Genomic DNA, 22,955 nt, shown 5'->3' with positions numbered 1-22,955 from the left:
TACATATATTTCATTTACTTGAAGTTCATTAACTTTTTCAAAATGTCAGTTTTAACAGTTTCTTTCAAAATTAGTATTACTTCAATTGCATTCATTAATACTTTCAGATAGTGAATAAATATTTGTCCAGTAACAAAAAGAACAAATAATACAGATCACACTCATGATGAAGATACCACACCTTCAGAACATAATTTGTACCTGTTTTATGCTAAAACTGACCAGATCCAATCTTTCACATCTACCCTTTCACATCATTTTAAAAATATACAAACACACCATTGAAATCTTAGAGCTACCAGATAATGTGTGAATTATTTAAAACAATGTGAATAAATAAGCAATATGTTTACCCTTTCACATCATTTTAAAAATATACAAACACACCATTGAAATCTTAGAGCTACCAGATAATGTGTGAATTATTTAAAACAATGTGAATAAATAAGCAATATGTTTGACAATGAAATCTGATAGCTAAAGTGTTAAAAGAAATGATACAACAAAGTAATTTGTATATCAAACAAGAGAAAAAAAGGTAAGGGAGATAACTCTGTAATACTTACAGAAGAGTTGTTCGTAATTTCATAGAAAGCAGGAAATTTATGCAAATATATGTAACACACGTACGCGCACACATGTATGTATGTATGTATGTATGTATGTACGTACGTATGTACGTATGTATGTATGTATGTATAAAGATAGTATGTAGCAATTAAAATGAGAGGAAGGAAAACATATATTGATTGAAATGATCCTTTATTTTCAGTGTTGATACAACTCGAAGAAATGTTGCTCTCTGTATCATATGCTTGTTAATATATTAGGTTTGATAATATAGTAATTGTTTTTTCTTTAACTGTTTTGTAAAATAACTATTTACCATTTTCTTGCTACCTATACTTCATCTACAGAACCAAGTACTGCTAATATATTAGAAGTGTGGTTGACTTATCCATGCGATTTTGATATCTGAATATTATCTAAACCTCAGATTTGCCTTTATTATTTTCATTGTATTTATAGTCTAAGTTGTATGATTCATCTCCAACGGTGACAAATAAGTGTGTAGATATTTCCCACCCAACTACTTTTAATAAACAATATTGTCATATATTTTACAATACTTTCTTCGGTCACCAAAAATAAATTCAATTTTTCATGGTACATTGACATTTTATTATTATCATTGACCCAATAAAGTGCCCATGTTATTGAGCATTTCATTTTTAGGTTAAGGTTGAGGCTATTAACACAGCCAACAAATGGAGCAGTAAAAACGCAAACATGTAGAATAAGTTTAGTCTATGACTAATGTTTTTATCTTGCTGACGAGCGTGGGAGACAACTTTGGATATGTTTCTTGCCTTTTCCGGCTTCTTTAAATACATATATATATATATATATATATCTATATATATATATATATCATCATCATCATCATCGTTTAACGTCTGCTTTCCATGCTAGCATGGGTTGGACGATTTGACTGAGGACTAGTGAAACCAGATGGCTACACCAGGCTCCAATCTGATTTGGCAGAGTTTCTACAGCTGGATGCCCTTCCTATATATATATATAAATTTAAATAAGAGCTTTGACGCTAAATCCATATATATTAAAGTTTATTACCTATGTATGCATTTCTGTATAAGTTCATTAGTACCACTTGAATGAAGAAACAATGTATACATAGGTAATAAACTTTAATATATATGGATTTAGCGTCAAAGCTCTTATTTAAATTTTTTGATATATAACCGAGGAGATCGATTCATAAGGAGTTTACTATAGACTTTTGTGGACGAATTTTTGATATTTTGGTAACAATTACATGTTTTATCTTACCAATACATTTGGTAAATATCATCATATGAACACACAGACACACACATACATATACATATATATATATATATATATATATATATATATATATATATATATAACTCTTTTGTAACTTACTGAAATTGTAGTAAATTATTCCCTCTGTAATTTTGGAGAAATGTATTTTTTGTTGGCAAAAGAACACTGAAATTCTTAAGAAAATAAATAGTTCATTAGTACCACTTGAATGAAGAAACAATTAATATTAGAATATTTAATGCTACTTAATATGTTAATGTCTAAACCGAAAATAAATATGTATTCAGAGAGAAAGCAATAGCTTGCTTTCCAACCACATGGTTCGGGGTTCAGTTCCACTGCATGGCACCTTGGGCAAGTGTCTTCTACTATAATCTTGGGTTAACCAAAGCCTTGTGAGTGGATTTGGTAGATGGAAACAGAAAGAAGACTGTTGTATCTATCTATCTGTCTGTCTGTCAGTCTAAATGCATGTCTTAGTGTCTGTCCCCCACCACTGCTTGTCAATAAGTGTTGTGTTTATGTCCCTGTAGCTAAGCGGTTTGACAAAAGAGACCAGTAGAATAAGTACCAAGCTTGAAAAAAATAAGTACTGGGGTTGATTCAACTGACTAAAAATTCTTCAAGGCAGTGCCCCAGCATGACTGCTGTCTAATGACTGAAACAAATAAAAGATAAAAATTACATTTTTATTTTCAATTTCATTTCATTTTTAAGGTAGAGAGCTGGCAGAATCATTAGCATGCCAGACAAAATGCTTAGCAGCATTTCATCTATCTTTACATTTTGAGTTCAAATTCCACCAAAGATGACTTTGCCTTTTATCCTTTCAGGGCCAATAAAATATGTACCAGTTTAATTTCATTTTTATTAAAATTTAATTCAAATTTTCTTTTATAAATTCTGATTTGTTTGACTAGGGGAATGGCTGTGGACTTTAGATGTTAACCTCATAACTCAATGTTGTTGGAAATATGTATATTTGGAGATATGTATACTTGCAGGTTAAATTCCCATTGTTTAACATCTTTGGTTGATGTTACAGTGGTGATGAAATATGACATTCAGAAACTGTTAGGAAGTTCTTGGGTGATAGATAAAGCACCATTGCCTGGGGTTTTGGCAGTGCCTTTAGATGGAATTCATTCTATTGCAAGTATTTTGGACCAGAACTCAAGGCTGAAGATAACTTTGTCCTTCTCACACCAGTTATGAGGACCCTGAAGAAGATCAAACATCCTATACTTCTCCCCACAAAACAAAGAAGAGGGAGGGAGGGACGAGAAGAAGAAGAAGAAGAAGAAGAAGAAGAAGAAGAAGAAGAAGGAGAAGAAGAAGAAACCCAGTATTATTTGACATCCATCAACATTAACCCTTTTGATACCAACCCATCTGAGATTGCTTTTGGTCCTATGATATAAAATTCTTGTTTTAAAGTGATCTAAATTAAAACTTAATAATTACAGTTATTTCACTAAATTCTTCATTATTTTCAAAATTAATTGAAACAAAGTTAATATAGTTCAACTGAAATATAGTAACAAAATGGTTAATGGGTATATTATTGACATAAATAGTAGTGTCATGAGAAGGTTACCTTGGAAAATGTCACATTTTATGTGAGGTTGTGTTATTGATTTTTACAGTTTATTTTCTGTGGTCTATATATTTCCTGAATGTTTTTTTTTCATATTAATTGGTTTAAAAAGTATTTGAGAGACAAAGACTGACTTCTCTGACTTCTTGATATGCTGTTTTGGTCACTTAATAATCCCATGGATTTGATTAAATAAGTTTCAGCTGAGATCTTACTTCCAAATTCTCATTATTAGTTTTATAATATCAGTTAAAGAATTTCAGTACAAACTTAGGTATCATTCTTTCTGATACTCTTACATTCTACTTCATATTTTGACTTGTTGGTAGTTCTTTCTGTGCATTCTGCCTCTCTCTCTCTCTCTCTCTCTCTTTTTTTAAATACATTGATTTGTAGTAAGGCGGTAAGCTGGTAGAGCCATTAGCATTCTAGGCAAAATGCTGCTAAGAATTTTACCTATCCTTACATTCTGAGTTCAAATTCTGCTGGAGTTCACTTTACCTTTCATCCTTTCAGGGTCGATAAAATAAGTACCAGTTGAGCACTGGTGTTTATATTATTGACTTATCCATTCCTCCAAAATTGCTGGCCTTGTGCCAAATCTGAAACCAATATATTGACTTGTACTTTTAATTGAAGTTGAAGAATAGTTTTAATTGGCTGGTTTGTTAGATATATTTATTAATGTTTGCAAGACATATGCTACAATTATTAGAAATTTGGTTTTATCAGCAATTAATGTTCTTTAATTTCTTTTTAATAAAAATGTCCTCTGATTTCATTTTGGTATTTGTTTTGTTACATTCTTGTTCTCCTGTTGTTGTTGTTCTTGAAATAAGAGCATTATTATTACTGGGATATTTTTCTTAGTGATAATTTTGAAATTTCTTTCTTTCTGATGTGAATCTAATGTTAAAAGACACCAGTAATTCCATGAGGATAGGGAAACAACATGTTAAAATAACTGTTGAAGGAATTCATATTCTCACGATAATCAGGGTGTCATTTACCATCCTTTTGTATGGTGCCACAACTGTTTTTAACATGTCAGCCATCACATGTACCACTGGTGACTCATCTCATACTTCAAACAACCATCAGTAACAAGTTGTGGCAGTTAACATGATAGTTTCACTGTGAAATTAGGTTTATGATAGCTTGGATGTGGATCAAACTGATGGAAATCATTGATATTTAACAATTCTTCAGCATCAGCTTAACTCTCCTTGCCAAGATGTTAAACAATAATAGCAGAAGATTACGTACTAAAATATTCGCAAATACCTGCTTAGATTAAGTTCATTTACATAACGGTACATTAGGCCAAACTGTAAAGATTTTCTTAACTGTCTTTTTATTGCTATTTTTTTAACTCTTTTCAAATATTTGTGTTCTGTTTGTTTGGTTCTTCCCTTTTCCTTAAATTCTTTTCTGGAAACTTTGTGTTATTCAAAAGAACTGGAGAATTATAGGAAATCATTTCTTTCTTGAATGATTACTAATTTATTAGAATTGATAAATGGTTCTTATCTCCAGTTCTAGTGATGGTCATGATGACAACAATGATGATGCTGATGCTGCTGACAGAAATAAAAAAATTCTCATTTGAGTGCAAAGAAATAATTTAATAAAAAACAAATTGTATGATGATGATGTATGAATAATGTAAGGAAATTCATAGATTGACATGTATGAGCAGATGTAAATACAGTTATTAAAAATACATACATATACATACATATAGACGCAGACATGGCTGTGGTGTAAGAAGCTTGCTTCCCATCCCTGTAACTTAGTGGTTTGGCAAACAAGACCAAAAGAACTAAAACTGCTTCGAGGTGGTGCTCCAGCATGGCTACAGTCTGATGACTGAAAGAAGTAAAAGATAAAAGATACATATACATGGCTGCTTCTTCATTTTTGAGTATAGCCATTGCCTGAAGCACTTCAAGTTTAGCCTCGAGTGACCTACACTCTTAGGCTCAAATGTTAAATACATGATTGCCAAAACAACACAAGCAACTTGTTGGCTACCAAACACTTTCATGTAACATTTCAAGACCCTAGCTGATAGGCAAACTTGGTGGAATTCATGGCATGTTGTTATGCTGTGTATGGTGCAACCCAAGTCAACTCTCTGTACATGACTTCTTTTGTGACTTTTCAGTCCTCCTCTGCTGAAGCAAACTCTCCCATGTTCGTTGCATGTCAGCTCACCCTGGTCACCCACGTCTCCTGGAAATATCACATATACACCCTTTCTAGATCCTTTCTTCAAGCTATTTCAAATTTCTCACTTTTGTCATATTCTGCTTTTCTCTATCTTGCCTACTCTGTTGCAATCTCTTCTCATTCCTTTTCCAAGATGTTAGCTTTCTTCAATAGTGTATTTATACAGTTCTTGAAACTCAGCTTAGGTTTATAAGGTGAACACTTTCCAATACTCAGCTCACCATACAGGAATTACTTTGGAGTCCAGCAGGCTTTCATTCTCATTAAGTGACTCATTCGAGTCTGCATTGCAAAATGATTGTCTCAATACTTTGACTGTGACTTCTTTCCAATATCACTATTTCCAATGCAGGACCAAGATATGATGTAGACACTGCTGGTGGGAGCACTTCAGGTGTTTCAAGTGTTTTTGGTAGGTTACTCACATCTCATAAGTGTACAACAGGGAGGATAAATATATAAATCTTCACTTTAGTATCAATATAGATACCATGTTGAGACTACACGCAGTTTTCCAACTTTCTGAAAGCATCCCTAGCTTTGCTTATTCTTAGTGAGATTTCATTGTTATGGGTGCATGGTGTACTAAGAGTGCTACCAAGATACACAAACCTATGAAGCTTCTGATCATATACTTGGATATCTAGTTCAAAGTATGGCACTCCTGGCCATAAGTCTTTTTAAGACTTATTGTGTAGTCTAGCACAGAAAAAGCATTGGAAAAAAAAGTCCATATGTTGCATGCCATCTTGAGTGTCAGCAAAGAGATCACAGTCATCTGCATAGAAAAATTCTCTTAGCAATGAGAACATGACTTTTGAGGCATCTTATGTCAATAGTTTCCTAGACATACAAAACTTGACATATATTCTACATGGACACTTTGCTAAAAGCCATTACAAACACTATTGTAAAATGCAGTGAAAACAGTGCTAGAATATCACCTTGTTTGGCACCATTATTCACAGCAACAGGATCAGATACATTTCCACCAACATTCACCTAGGCCTTCATGTTGTCATGGAATTAGCAAAGAATTGTCGCAAACTTATTTGGATGTCCAAGTTTCCTCAGTATCTTCCAAAGAGCTTCTCTGTTTACTGTGTCAAACAACTTTGTCAGGTCATCAAACACTTGAAATAAATCCTTCTTTGTTCAATACACTTTTTCTGAAGTTGCCTAGCTGAGAATATTATATCAATCTTATAGCTTTCTCTTCTAAAACCACACTGAGATTCTGAAAGAACATAAACAATGTACAAAAGTAGTTTATTGAGCATAACCTTACACAATACTTTACCAGCAACTGAAAGCAACACTATCCCCCAGTAATTGCTACAGTTGTCTTTTCAACCTTCTTTATATAGTACAACCATGAGAGCATCTTTCCAGTTTTGTGGAACTATTTCATCACCCCACATATTCTATATCAAGGAGGTGAGTTGGTGTATTAAATTTTGACTTCTACTCCTAACATTTTCCACATGCAGACAGTCCACTTAGGCATATCTTCTTTCATTGGACACTAAACTCCACTTGCAAAGACCTGTTGAGGCAAGTGAAATCGAAATCGAGTTAAATTGGACACGAAACTCAGCTTGTGAAGACTTATTGGGGCAAGCGAAAGCGAATTTGTGATGGCACCTGTGCCCAGTATCGCCTTTCTGGCACTTGTGCCCGTGGCATGTCTAAGGACTTTCGAGTGAGATCGTTGCCAGTGCCCCTGGACTGGCTCTTGTGCGGGTGGCACATAAAATACACCATTTTGAGCGTGGCCGTTGCCAGTACCACCTGACTGGCATTCGTGCGGGTGACACGTAAAAGCACCCACTACACTCTCTGAGTGGTTGGCGTTAGGAAGGGCATCCAGCCATAGAAACTCTGCCAAATCAGATTGGAGCCTGGTGTAGCCATCTGGTTTCACCAGTCCTCAGTCAAATCATCCAACCCATGCTAGCATGGAAAGCGGACGTTAAATGATGATGATGATGATGAAGTTACAAAGACCCCTTCATGGAGACTTCACACCCACAATTTAGTCATTTTTCCTAAGCAAAGATGAATACAGTTGTACCATTGGTAGCTATAAGGTCACCCGAACATAACAGATGAGCATTATTTGTAATTCAACGGTACAACAGTGTAAGACTATCCTTTCAGATATACTTACATTTTGATTTCTGCAATGTGGTGCATAAATTTTCAAGTAAATTTAGACTCATCTTTGCCTCCACTGATTCACTTGCAAAGTGTTGAGTAAAATTATTTCGTTGGAGACCTCCTTTGAGTCTTTTTATTATCACTGCAACACATATAGTCCCCAGTTTGTAACATTGATTTCAAGGCCTTCCCAGATGAGTGACTGGTTGTTCTAAGACATTTATTGATTGTAAATATTTTCTGCCCAGTTACCTATCGGCATAGTGGTCATTTGCAAACTCCAGAGGCGACACTTTCATTTCCCTTTACTCCAAACGTCACACTTTGTTGTTTCAATTGGGTCATGCCCTTCCAATTGCTATAGATCCATAATGCATCTTAAAGCTGTGCCTGTCACCTGTATGGTGAGGAATCCTACATTGGGGAGTAGTAACGACTAGGCTACGGTAGCTGACTGATTATCATGATCATTCGTCTTTTGCTTTCCTGTAGCTTTGCTCTCTTTTACAAACCCAGTGAACATACATATATTTCCTATTTCAAAGAAATTCAAACAATACATATTACACACAAGTTAAAAAGATTCCCAACAATTAAACTTCTCTGGTTGACATTAATACACCCATCACCAATAGGGGCCTTAACTCCCACATTTTTCAGCTCCATGAGCTCCATTTTTCAGGAGCAAAATTCTTTTAGGGTCCATGTAGTGTCTTAGGCCAAAAAAATTTTTAACTTCCTGCATAGTCTGAGCCCACAGCAATATCATATCTCCTCCACTATTTCAGTATTACGTGTCAAAAGTGAAACAATAACATCACTCTACTGTAATGTCAGATACTTTCACTCTAACACTGAAACTATTCCACTATTTCAGTATTACCTGTCAAAAGTGAAACAATAACATGTCGCTACTGTAATTTCAAATATTTTCACTTTAATATTTTCAGTTTCATACTGAAACTATTAAAGTGAGACTATACTCTCACATATATACAGGCATACTATAAGACCCAAGTTAAAAACATTCCCAACAATTCAACTTCTCTGGTTGACATTAACACCCCCACCCCCAATAGGGGCCTTCATTCCCACATTTTAGAGCTCCATGAGCTCCATTTTGCCGGAGCAAAATCTTTTTTACAGGTTCCAGAAGACTGAAATTTTGGAATATGCGCATAAAGATCAATAGTACGGGATACATGTCTCATGATTAGAATTTTTTTAGAGTGTGTAAAGAGGGAAAGAACCCTCATGTGCAATTTTGATGAAATTCGAATCATATGTATTCCAGTTCCTTACAGAAAATATAGCAGAAAAGTCTCATTTTTCAATTGCATGTAACACGGGCAATGCCAGGTATCTCTGCTAGGAGGATAAGCCTATTAAAGGGGTCCATGTGAAAACTCGTTTAAATAAAAGGGTTGGGAACCATTTTTCTACATCATGTAGACCAAAGACATGAGGTGTTCTTGATTGCAGGGAAGTGTATCAGAGAAGAGCAAGATGTTGGAGAGAAGTGTGTATGGAAGGATAATTGCATGCTTGAACTTAGTGATTCTGAAGAGAAAGAGGCATGGAAGTACTATTATAAAAGGTTACTAAATGTAGAAAATAAATGGGAAAAACAGAGTCTTCTTAATGTGGATCTGACTGAGATTCCAGCAATTCTTGTTGACAGCAGCGTTTCAGATAAAGCAATAAAGAATATGAAGACAAGGAGAGCCCCTGGTTCATCAAGAATTACCTCTGAAATGGTTAAAATATCTGGCAGAATAGAATAATCACCCTTATAGTTAATCAGGTTGTATAGGAAGGTATCATACCCAATGACTGACGTAACAGTATCATAGTAACCTGTTACAAAGGTGCCTTAGAGAGAAGTAATTACAAAGGAATCACATTCTGGAACAGGTTATGAAAGTCACTGAAAAAGTCATAGCCCAGTTAATTAGGAAGTGAGTTAACCCACATAAAATGCAATGTGGTTTTGTGCCAGTCGGAAGCACTTCTGATGCTCTTTTTATAGCTCAGCAACTACAGGAGAAGAATTTAACAAAAAGTAAACCTCTGCACTTAGTGTTGTTGACCTGGAGAAAGCCTTTGACATGGTGCCTTACCTCCTTATCTGGTGGCCATTGCAAAAGATAAGAGTAGGTGAATGGCAAGTGAAAGGCATTCAAGTTATGTACAGGGTAGCTGTTAGAAAAGTGAGAGATAGCGATAAGTACAGTAATGAATTTAGTATGCAAGTAGGCGTTCATCAGGGTTTAGTTAACAGTCCCCTCCTATTTATTATAATCCTCTTGGCCATAACAGGAATTTAAGATCAGTTGCCCAGGGTAATTTCTGTATTTTGATGACCTTGTCCTTATAACTGAAAATGTAGATGAATTAGAGTTAAAATTTCAAGAATGGAAACAAAACCTGAAATCAAAAAGTCTTCAAGTTAATTTAGCAGGTACCAAAGTTGTAGTTAGTAGGGAAACAGGCAGGATGCTGATCTCTGTGAGAAAATAGCTGTTTTATACGTAGACAAGGCAGGTAGAAATTTCATGTGGAGTACTCGGTGCAGACTATGGACATGTAAGAGGTGCAGTGGAATCACAGGAAGGTTAACAGAGAATGTACAGTAGAAGCACACAGGAAACAGATGTTCTGGAATGTCCACAAGGCTCCCTAGAAGTAGTAGATAGCTTCTGTTATTTAGGTGCCCTAATTAGCAGTGGAAGAGGATGAAGTATAGTTGCTAGCATAAGAACTGGTTGAAGAAAGTTCAGAGAATTTTACTTCTGTTGTTAAGAAAAGGTCTCTCTCTTTCAGAGTGAAGGGCAGTTTATATGTTGCCTGTGTACAAATAGCAATGCTAAATGATCGTAAAACTTGGGTCTTGAATGCAAAGTACATGTAAAGACTTGCAAAAAATGAAACTAGCATGCTTTGATAGATGACAAAGTACAAATGTGCTGAGAGAAAAATTGGGCATAAGAGGCAACATATATGGTGCAAGAAAGAAGACTGTGCTGGTGTGGTCATATGATGCAGATGAATGAGGACAGTTGTGCAAAAAGTACCAAATACTAAATGTGTAGTGAGTCCATGAAAGAAGGAAACTGAGGAAGATGTGCGATGAAGTGGTGAAGACTGGCTTCAAGATGTTGAACCTCTCAGAGGAGATGACGGGGAACTGAAATGAATGGTAACATGCTGTGTGAGAAAACTCATCTATCTCAGCAAATTTGAGATTCTGTTATGCCACTCCCACTACTTACTTTCTAACTCTCATTCTGTGATACTCTACTTCCTTCAATTCCCCTCTACTGAACTGATATTCTCTGTGGTCAACTCATTCCCTATCTCTAATCATGTCTCACTACTCTCATTCAGTACACTTACCTACACATCCACCTTTTCTGCTCCTCTATCCTATTTTCTTTCTCATATTCACACTGTACCATGACTTTACATCTCTCTCTCTCTTGAGATGGACAAGCTATGTATTCACCTCTTCAGCAAGATACCTGTTCCTGTTCCTCTATCTAATTTCTTATCCCTCAATTGATTACCTCATTCAGTTGAAGGATTTTATCTTGCAGATACTTGGTGACCTCATTTGTGCTGGTGCCATGTAAAAAACACCTGGTACACTTTGTGAAGTGGCTGGTACTAGGAAGGTCATCCAGCAGTAGAAACCATACCAAAGCAGACATTAGAACATAGCGCAGCCCTCTGGCTAATCTGTTTATGTTGAAGCATTCAATCCATGCCAACATGGAAAAAAGGATAAATACTGATACACATACATACATACGTACATGAACTGGCACTCTGTTGATTTTGATGACAAGTATTCCGGTTGATCTGATCAACAGACTAGCCTGCTCATGAAATTAGAATGTATGTGATTGAGCATTTCACAGACGTGCACACTTAACATAGTTCTTAGGGAGATTCAGCATGATGCAGAATATGACAAGGCTGGCCCTTTGAAATGCAGGTACTACCTATTTTTGCCAGCTTAGTGAATGGAAGTAACAGGAAATAAAGTGTCTGGCTCAAGGACACAATGCACCACTGATTATTGAACTTACAACCTTACAATTGTGACTCGAATATGCTAACTACTAAGCCATGCACCTTCACACCTACATGCATACATACATACATATACATATCATGATCATTGTTTAACCTCCACCTTCCATGCTGGCAAGAGTTGGACAGTTTGACAGGAGTCAGCCAAGAGGGATATATATATATATATATATATACACACACATACATATATATATATGTATGTATGTATGTATGAATGTATGTATGTATACCAGAGTAAGCACATAAATGCAAAACAAAGTGGCAAAAATAGTACTTGAATGCTGGAGGTAGAGTAATATTCTTTATCAATAAAGCTGCAAAGACATCACAAAAACTGCTACTCAGAGTTTTACGTTCTCTTTTGTCGGACAGTTAAACCAAAACTGAGTAACAGTTTTTGCGATGTCTTTGCAGCTTTATGAATAAAGAATGTATATATATATATATATATATATATATATATATATATGAGTAAATGCATATATATATATATATATATATATATATATATATATATGAGTAAATATAATGAGAAACAAGTTTGGAAAGTCTATTTACACTGAATATTAAATACATTTTTTCTATTAAATGTATTTAATATTCTGTGTAAATTGACTTACCTAACTTGCCTCTCATTACGTTTACTCATCTACTGGGTCAAGTTCAAATTTCTTGAGAGCACTTCAAAGTGTATTCTATAAAGAGAACACCTGTCTCTAATATACATACATACATATATATAAAAGTAAAATTTGAATGTAAACACTTGAAGAAAGATATTCTCATTGTTAATATTATCTGTGGTGGATATGAGTAATTGATTATAGTAACAATGATAATATAGGTGGTTCAAAGTTTTTTTAATAGCATTATATAGCTATTCATTAAAATTTGTGGTATGACATCAGCGACTGGGGAGCTGACCGGAACGGCGAGCTGACTGGAAGAGGAAGAAGGGCAGAGGGAGCCTCAATCGGGATTTCGTGCCCTTTTCGAACGGGGTTGTTGTGAGGAGAGGACGTGCCAATTGATTGTCTAGGTGTTGGGAGAAGCAGCTGCTATTTCTAGTGTTCTTCGGGTCAGGCGAGCCGTGAGGATTGGATACCGCAGGACAAACTCGTGCAAAGGAAGGAAAACCGAGGTAAGCTGATTACATCTACTCGCACACATACACCACAAAATCAAAAATTAGCACTAAGCTTAAGGACACACGAGGCTTCAACCTGTTTAGAAATAGGAGCCAGAGTCCCAAACCTACCACCGAAATATGACAGAGGCAACAGTAGGTGAGCAAACAGTTAAAGTATTAAACAGTTCAAAACATATCATTAAAGATTATGTCATTTGGAAATTCATGGGATCTTTTCCCTTTCAACAGCAGATCGAGAAATTAATTTTTTGTAACTAAACACTTTCAAACTTCGAACACTGGTAGAATGTGTCATATAAAGCATCTTTTACTGTTAGTGTTGTTGAGAAAAGTTTATATTTTCAAAGTTGTTTTGTGTTAAAGTTATCATATTTCAATAATTTCAACCAATCAATGATGTGCATTCAGCTGAATAAAATTATTGCTGTTGTTTGTCAACAACAACTTCCGGTGGTGTATATTTCATTTGTCACTGTTATTTATGACATATTTCATCTCAGTTGCATTCGTATGAATAAACGAGTGTATCTGAAGCATGTTTACCTGAGGAATGACTGTTTTTGGGAGTAAAATCATTTTTCCATTCTAATGAACTTGGATATGAGTTTCTTATATGATTTTATATAGTCTTAATTCAGCCATGAAACCCGTGTAGTCGATGCACAAATACTTACTTTTATACATTATATTGTATTAATTTTTATCGTTCAATTTATACTTTATTTGATTTTTAGATTAATATTTTTATGTTGAATATTTCTTTGTATGGTATTCAATGTGATTTTAAAAGTATTTGATTTTATATATTATATGATTGTAATAATCTTACTGTTTAATATTATATATTATTAAAATTTTAGATTAGTATTTTGTATGGTATATGTCTCACGGTATGGTTTTAGATGGATTCTTCATTGACTGAGTTGTGGAATGGTAGTTTGTCTCTAAATTAGTTATATATGTGTGTGTGTGTTTGTGTGTGTGTATACATATACACATACACTCATATATATATATATATATATATATATATATATAGACAGAGTGAGGGAGGAAGACAGTGAAACTAGCTTCCATACATGTTGAATATAGATGTTCAAATAAAAACATCAACAATTTGCCTTAATATGAAATAGCTGTAAAGCAGGCAAGATGAATAAAAGCTTATTTAAAATTATAGTGGGTAATACTGTACTAGTTTCATGTTTAATGTACAAATTAGATAAATTGATTTTAAAAAATCAATTTGATTTAGATTTGTCGCATATTACACTCCTCAGTAGTATATTCCCATATTTACAAAAAATACGTATGACTTTAAAATATTATCTTTATTCATCCACAGCAATTTGTAATTCAACAATTACCTTTATTCACCTACAGCAATTTGTAATTCAGGGTACCCCAATATTTTCCAAAAAGTTAGAGGGAAAGAAAATGCTATGCTTTCTATCCACAATTCAGCATGCCTTTCTTCCCGAGGCGGCAAATATGTATATATATAGACAGAGAGAGCGGGGAAGACAGTGACACTAACTTCCGTACATGTTGAATATAAATGTTCAAATAAAATCATCAACAATTTGCCTTGATATGAAATAGCTGTAAAGCGGGTGAGATGAATAAAAGTTTATTTAAAATTATAGTGGTTAATACTGTACTAGTTTCATGTTTCATGTACAAATTTACATTATATACTGCTTGCTTTTTTCCTGCCACCAGCACCAGTGAGATCATCATGATTTTCACAAAACAATGAACACCAAAGAAGTGGATGATGACTTTATATTAGAAGATGAGGGATTAAAGTATGAGAGAAGAGGACAGAACAAGTCTTGTAGAAAAGCTACAGGGCTACTCACATTTAGAAAAGAAGGGGTATGAATGATCAGTTGGAGCTGCAAAGAAATAAATAGTGGTGACAAGGCATCTAAGTAGCTCTCCAAGGTATGAGGTAAGTAAAAGTGAGTGGGGATAAAGGAACTAGGAGTGTGAGTGGGTGGTGGTCTGCAAGAGTATATGGGAGAGCAAGAGAGGAGGGATGGGAAAGGGGCGGGGTGGCGAGCAACAACTATAAAGATTGGGTAGGGTTGAAGGGTAGATGTCGGGAGTGATGGATAAGGATTGGGGATGACCAATGGTGCATGAGCTGGAGAAAGAAGAGGGATGCAGAAGAGAGTGGAGGGAAGGGAGCAACAGGATAATAATGATGATATGGTTGACAGGCGGTGGGGACCAAAGAGAGATTTGATATGTAGTTAGGTAGGCTGCAGGAGTGTAGGGTCAGAGAGGTAGCAGGTTTGGTGCGTGCAGAGAGATAAGTTGGTGGCCTAATGGTGGTGGTAGTAGATGATAAATGTAACATATGTGTTATATGGACTGTTGGATTTGTTTGTGTTCGTCTGAGGTCCTAATGTAGTTCATCTGAGGTCCTTGTTTCATTGTTGTTTTGAATGACTGTGGAAGTTAAAGGTTATTGATATATATGGCGAGGACAAAATTCTCGTTTCTTAATAATGAACATTCGGTGAGTGCGTTCTTTGTCTATAATTAATAAATAAATGTAATAACTAAGTTGTACAACTCGTTGTCTTTTCTCTGAGAGTCCCCCGAGAGGAATACAACAGAGTTTATTGGCGTCGCCGGTAGGATTACATGCATACTTTGCCGTAAAATTGTTCATCTTAATAACAATGGCTGAAAAACGGACAGTAGAGCTTATAAAGTTGTTTAGGGAACAAATGGAACAGCAAATGCAACAACATAAGAGAGATATGGACACACTGTTAAAACTGTTTGGTGCTTCACAAGTTGAAGGCGATTCCAGTGGCTATTTTTCAGCTGCTTCGACAACAGTGTCGATTCCACCATTTGCTGCATTTGATTCAACAACAGAACTATGGCCTGATTACTGGTCAAGATTCTGCACGTTTGTGGCTGCTAATGCGGTACCTGAACAAAGCATAGCACAAGTGTTCCTGACCAATCAGACCGCTACTATTTACAAGCAACTTGCTAATCTGGCTACTCAACAAAATCCGCCTAAAGATATCAACAACTTGACAATGAACGAAATCGTTGACTTCATGAAGGAACAGTTCAACCCAAAACTTTTCATTGTGAGAGAGCATTTCAAGTTTTGGAGTGATATGCAACGGAAGCCAGGCGAAACTCTACAGGAGCTGGTAGCAAGTATACGTCAGGATGTGGCTACCTGTGATTTTCCATCGATCACCAACCCACAGCATGAAACTCTGAGACAGAGATTCAGATGTTCGGTCAACAATGAAGCGATTCTGAAGGCGCTTTTTAAGATCAAAGACACAGAACTAGATTTTGCCCGTGCTGTCCAAGTTGCCATCGAGACTGAAGACGCAGCAAAGGTTGCTAAAGAAACTGTTTACGGTTCCAAAACCAAGCAAGTCTACAAGGTCCAACAGAACAAGAATAAGAGTCCTCAAAAGAACCATCAGCAGTCTTATTCCACAGACCAGGAGAAATGCTACTGATGTAGAAAGACCCACAAAGCGACAGACTGTCCTTTCAAAGAATCCAAATGTCATTTTTGTGACAAAAAGGGACATTTGCAAGCGGTATGTAGAAAAAAACAACATCAGCAACACAATGGCCACTCACAAACTCCCGTGAAAAGAATCACAAAAGCTGAGCTAGTCAAGGCGATCCTAGGCGAAGTTTCCCAAGATACACATAGTTTGATTGTGCCAATAATAATCCAAAACAGACTGTTCACAATGGAATTGGACACTGCCACTACAGGCAACTTTGTTTCCTTGTCAGTCTGGAAACAACTTGGAAAACCAAAGCTGCAAGATGTCTAGCATCGCTATGAATCTGCCAGCAAGCACGACCTGCCTGTTCTGGGAACTTTCATGGGCCAAACCAAGGATCCAACAACCGGTAAGCAGAATCTAATACCATACATCGTCACCAAGATCTCTGATCTTAATTTTCTGGGTCGAAATGCTATCCAGACTCTGGGAATTTCTGTGGACACTGCTCTAGGTTTGAAAAGCATAGACAGCCAAGCCAAGAGGGAAGGTGCTGAAATGATATATCCAAAGACCTCAAGTGAGCCCTATGTTTCCCTGCAACAAGATTGTCACAACATGTGTGATGAATTCCCAGATCTTTTCAAGCAAGAATTGGGATGTCTCAAGAACTTTGAACTGGAAGTGAAATTCAAATCGGATGCAACACCAGTCTTTCACAAAGCACGTCCGGTTCCATTTTCTTTTCGTGATGACCTGGCCAAAGGTTACGAAGAAGGCATCGCCAAGGGAATCTGGAAGTCAGTCCAGTTCAACGAATACGGAACGCCAGTGGTACCGATTCGTAAAGCACATGCTTCAAGCAACCTGAAGCCCAGACTACTATATCTATAAAAGGCAGGATGTGAGTGTGTGTGTGTACATAGTCGTTTTTCGTCGTTTAACGTCCGCTTTCCATGCTAGCGTGAATGTAATCTATGCACGTCCACAAATTAGTACACATGTCGCTCCAATTTTAGGAGGACATTCGTCACGACCCTAGCTGTACTTTTGTCAAATTATTTTTCCTGAGGCACCCGTGGGTAGTGGTAAAAATCGTTTTTCAACCTTAACTTTTACCAATTTTGAAGTTTGCTAACATGAGTTAAGTCCCTCCTTGCCATAGCGAAGTGAAAATGTGTGTGTGTGTGTGAGGGAGGGAGAGAGAGAGAGAGAGAGAGAGAGAGAGAAGTTGTTTTGATGTATGTGTGTATGTGTGTGAGGGAGAGACAAGTTGTGTTGTGTTGATGTATGTGTGTGTGTGTGAGGGAGAGAGAGAGTAAGTGACAGCGTTCACCAAAAATGAAAATGTAAATTTTATTTTCTTAAACACGAGATATAGTATTCAAATTTAGGATGTTTTTGAAAGACACTATATTTTATTATATATACTTTCTCACACAACAATTAAAATATATTTATTTTAAACCATTTATTTATTTTAAATCGTTCATCTTCCCCCCCCCCTCTCTCACACACACACACACACACACATTACTTTGGGTGTGAAAGAGTTTTGTTTTTATTTTACACCGAGGAAAAAAGTGTTTTGTTGAGAATCCATTTATTTAACAACAAAGAAACAAAGCGGTAGGTAACAATTTGTCAGTGAATTACATAATATAAATAGGTAAAATTTCCGAGGCTTCCACCACACCCCACCCCATTTCTCGGACCACAAAAAGGGGTTTGTAGCATATTAGGAGGCCAGGGTAATTGATTCCACGCAAAAAATCTGATTTTTTTCTTAGTGAAAATCATGCGAGTGTTATCTAAAACTTTGCCTGGAGTTTTTCATGGTAAATCTCTGATTTAAAAAAATGTTTTCCATATTCTTAATCTCTGTATTTTCCCACATACATTGAAAAACAGAAGGCAAAAAGATCAGTGGAGGGGTGAAATTTCCGAGGCTTCCACCACACCCCACCCCATTTTTTGGACCACAAAAAGGGTTTTGTAGCATATTAGGAGGCCAGGGTAGTTGATTCCATGCAAAAAATCCGATTTTTTTTTCTTAGTGAAAATCACTCGAGTGTTAACCTAAAAATTTACCAACTTTTTTTCCATTGATTTCTGTTTATGAAATTCTCTGTATGTAATTTTTCTTTCTCAGTGGTCAAGGCAAATGATGACTGGCTAACCCTAACCCTAACCCTAATGCTGACATTGGATACAATGACCTGATCTACAATAATGAAATTGAAATTGAGGACGCACTGCTGAAAATTGGTGGGGCGGCGTTGAATACATTCAGTTTGCCATCCTCATTGTGACAGGATGTTAATACACTCCCACCAAAGTTACTTCTTGATTGTCGTATGAAGCTGATGGTCTTGTGGAGTACCTGAGAGTAAATGAACTGAAATTGCTCCTTGATCAGAGGCTGGTGTACGAAACTCATCAGTGCCGTTGAAAAACAGGCGGGCAGCATTTTTTTCCTCAATGCTACTAGAGGTACCGGCAAAACCTTTGTAACACAATTAATACTTGCTAAGATTCTTCACGAGAAGCAAATTGCACTAGCCATTGCTTCCTCGGGAATCGCTGCTACATTATTGCCGGGAGGTAGGACGGCACACTCGGCATTCAAGCTGCCTTTGGATTTGGTTAGTGCCGAGGTTCTTACTTGCAACATTAGCAAAAATGCAGAGGAAGCTGAAGTTCTTAGACAGTGCCATCTCATTGTATGGGACGAATGCACAATAACCAGTAAGGGTGCCCTTGAGGCACTGGACTAGTCACTGAAAGGTATCAGGGATTCTACAGCTTCTATGGGTGGTGTAACTCTATTGCTTTCAGGAGATATCCTGCAAACCCTTCCTGTCATCCCTAAAGGAAGCCGGTCTGATGAAGTGCTCGCATGCCTTAAGTCATCCACGTTGTGGCCCCAGGTTAAGACCTTAAGCCTAAGCACAAACATGCGTGCACACCTGCTTGGTGATAGCATGTCTGCAGCATTTGCTGAAGACATTTTAGCCCTTGGAGAAGGCAAGGTCCCTAGGAACGATATGGGTGACATATCCATGTCTGAGCTGTGCAACACCATGGACAACCCTTCCAATCTTTTGGAAACAGTGTTCCCCAATCTGGAAAGTAACAATGCAGACATCAATTGGCTCAGTGAAAGAACCATCCTGGCCCCACAAAACGTAGCTGTCAGTGCTATCAACGACCAGCTCATAAGCCCAATTCCAAGTGAGGAGCGCATCTACAAATCGATTGACTGGACCTCTGACCCCCAAGACATTGTCAGTTACTCTAATGAGGTTCTCAACTCATTGGAGCCAGCAGGGCTTCCACATCACATTCTTAGGCTAAGGGTTGGATGCCCAATTATGCTAATCAGAAACTTGCTTCTGCATAAACAGTGCAACGGGACCCGCTTAGTAATCAAGTCCCTGATGCCACACTTGACTGAGGCCACCATTGTTACAGAGTGCAGGAGGAGTGAAAATGTTTTCATTTAAGTGTGCAATATTAACCATGAGAAAGGGACAGGTAGTTAACAGTGAAGGCATCCAATTACCAGATGGCCAGATATTAAAATCATTGAAAGGAAGAGAGTTATAAGTATTTAGGAGTATTAGAATTTGACAGAGTACTAACTACAGAAATGAAAACAAAAATTGAGAAGGAGCACATCAGAAGGTTGAGGAAGCTAATGAAGTCAAAACTAGATGGTCTCAATCTAGTGAAGGCTGCAAATACTTGGGCAATGTAGTTACTTAGATACTCAGCAGCTTTTGTAGATTGGACAAAATCTGAATTAGCAAAGCTAGATAGAAGAACGAGGAAAGAATTCAATATGAGTGGAGGACTCCACCCAAGGGCAGGAGTACCAAGATTATACCTACCTAGAAAGGAAGGTGGAAGAGAGTTAATATCAGTAGAAGACTGCATGGAGTTAGCTAAAATAGATATAGACTCCTACATAGGTAATAGTGAAGAAAGGTTATTAAAAGTTGCTAGAGTCACAGCAAGGCATAGGGAAACCAAAACACCAAATGAACTTAAAAACCAGAAAAAAGAACATAAATTATCTGACTGGCAGGAGAAGGTGTTGCATGGTAGATTCCCAACGATAGTTGCAGCAAATAGTAGTAGTGAGACATGATTATGGCTGCTGAAAGGAAAGCTGAAGAGTGAGATGAAAACTTTGTTAGTAACTGCACAAGATCAAGCATTAAGGACTAATTGGATAAACGCTAAGATAGACAAAAACCAAGTAAGTTTCCCAATGGAGGAAAGCGTTACTCATATAGTAAGTGATTGTAACATGCTGGCACAGAAAGAATACAAGAAAGGAGATGACAGTCTAGGGAAAGCAATCCACTGGGAGCTATGTAGAAAGCTAGGATTTGAACATACTGATAAATGGTATGAACATGAACTTAGTAAAGTACTAGAAGATAAGAAATACAAGATGTTGTGAGGCTTTAATATTCATACTGACAGAGTAATAGAAGCTAGAAGGCCTGATTTGGTAGTAGTAGATAAAGAGAATAGAAAGTGCCAGATAATTGACTTTACAGTCCCAAATGATGAAAAAATTAATATGAGAAGTATAGAAAAAAGTACCAAGACCTAGCTATTGAATTACAGAGACTATGGAAAGTGCGGACAAAATGTATCCCAGTAGTGCTTTGGGAACTTGGGAACTATCCCTAAAGATCTGAACAGATGGATAGAGGAAATAGGCATAAAACCCAGTGTAGTACAGCTGCAGAAAACAGTGTTATTAGGGACAACTAGGATACTTAGGAAGGTTCTTGACATCTAAGGTCACTTGCTGTAACTCAATAGGAGGATTCTTGGCATCTAAGGCTACTTGTTGTAGCCTGATGTTAGGATCCTTTTCTTTTCCAACAGTCTAATCTGTTAAGTGTATAATAATAATAATAATAATAATAATAATAATAATAATAATAATAATAATAATAATAATAGGAAAACTAATACAAATAGCCACAAGACATTAACAAAACAAAAAACTGTTTTTAGTCTTTAAAGAAGCTGACGAATACAAAAAAGAAGTCATAGTACCTAACAACTATGAAGAAAAGGAAGAAACAGTAAAAGCTGCAAAACAACTGAAATCCACATTAAATCTGGAACAGCAATGGATCATGATAAAATGATGGCAAGAAAAGCCCCTTCATGGTAAATGCTGGGTTAAACTAAACAGAAAAGAAATAGACAAAGCAAAATCCCAACAATGGCTGAGAAGCTCAGGGCTCAATGTAGAGACTGAAGGATTTTTAATTGCAGCACAAGATCAAAACCTACCTACCAGAAATTACCAAAAACATGTAATGAAAAAGAAATAAAGTAACTGCAGAATATGTGGAGATGGAGAAGAAACAATAAATCATATTGTCTCTGGCTGCCCAGTCCTGGCTAAGAAGGAATATATTCACAGACATGACAGAGTTGGGACTTATATGCAATGGAAGCTATGTCAACACTATGGAATAACAACCAAAGTAAATGGTATAGACACATGCCAGAAAAGGTCAAAGAAAAAGAGAAAGCAACCATATTCTGGGATACTCCAATACACACAGATACACAAAATTAAATCCAATAAGCCAGATATAGTTGTCAGAGATCACCAAGAAAAAAATGCTTTCTAACTGATGTATCAATACCAACAGATGACAATGTTTCTCTTAAAGAAACAGAGAAACTTTCAAAATACAAAGATCTGGAAATAGAGGTAACTTGAATGTGGAGTCTAAAAACAGAAATAATTCCTATCATAGTAGGCGCATTAGGTATGATAAAAAGATATTCAGACATATGCATAACAAAAACACCAGGACTAACAAGTATATATAACATACAGAAAATAGCACTTCTAGGCACCGCACACATCCTACGTAAAACACTTTCAATGCAGTAAAAATAAGAGCATCAGAAAAAATCACAGCACATACCCAAAGCACACAGAGCTGTGCTCAGTAGTGAAGTGAAAGCACGCTATAAAAATAAGACTACTGAATAATAATAATAATAATAATAATAATAATAATAATAATAATAATAATAATAATGATAATAATAATAATAATAATCCCCACACGTGGATTCTGGCAACACTAGCCATAAACAAGGTGGCACCAATTATTATAAAATACATAAGGCACTCAATGAACAAATGGCAGACAGTGCTACAGATCCAAACAAAAGAGGGACTTGTGAAAACGAAAGCCATCCCCATTAGAAGAGGAATATTCCAGGGAGACACGCTCTCTCCACTCCTGTTCTGCCTGGCACTCACACCTTTAACTGAATTGCTAAA

General features: G+C 36.4%; 1 long non-coding RNA gene across 2 annotated transcripts in view; it reads right to left on the bottom strand.

Annotated features, from left to right (window-relative positions):
- Window positions 1-745: 745 nt before the first annotated feature.
- Window positions 746-22,955, bottom strand: part of LOC106878580 (uncharacterized) — a 55,216-nt gene continuing 33,006 nt past the window's right edge. For both annotated transcript variants that reach the window (XR_016243421.1, XR_016243420.1), the window contains exon 3: window positions 746-5,335. This is a non-coding gene — a long non-coding RNA (uncharacterized LOC106878580). The remainder of the gene's footprint in view (window positions 5,336-22,955) is intronic.

This window comes from Octopus bimaculoides, chromosome 10 (genome assembly GCF_046866305.1).
Source record: "Octopus bimaculoides isolate indiv1 chromosome 10, ASM4686630v1, whole genome shotgun sequence".
NCBI lineage: Eukaryota > Metazoa > Mollusca > Cephalopoda > Octopoda > Octopodidae > Octopus > Octopus bimaculoides.
Note: the sequence above shows the minus strand (reverse complement) of the source record. Positions and strands in the feature narration are given on the sequence as shown.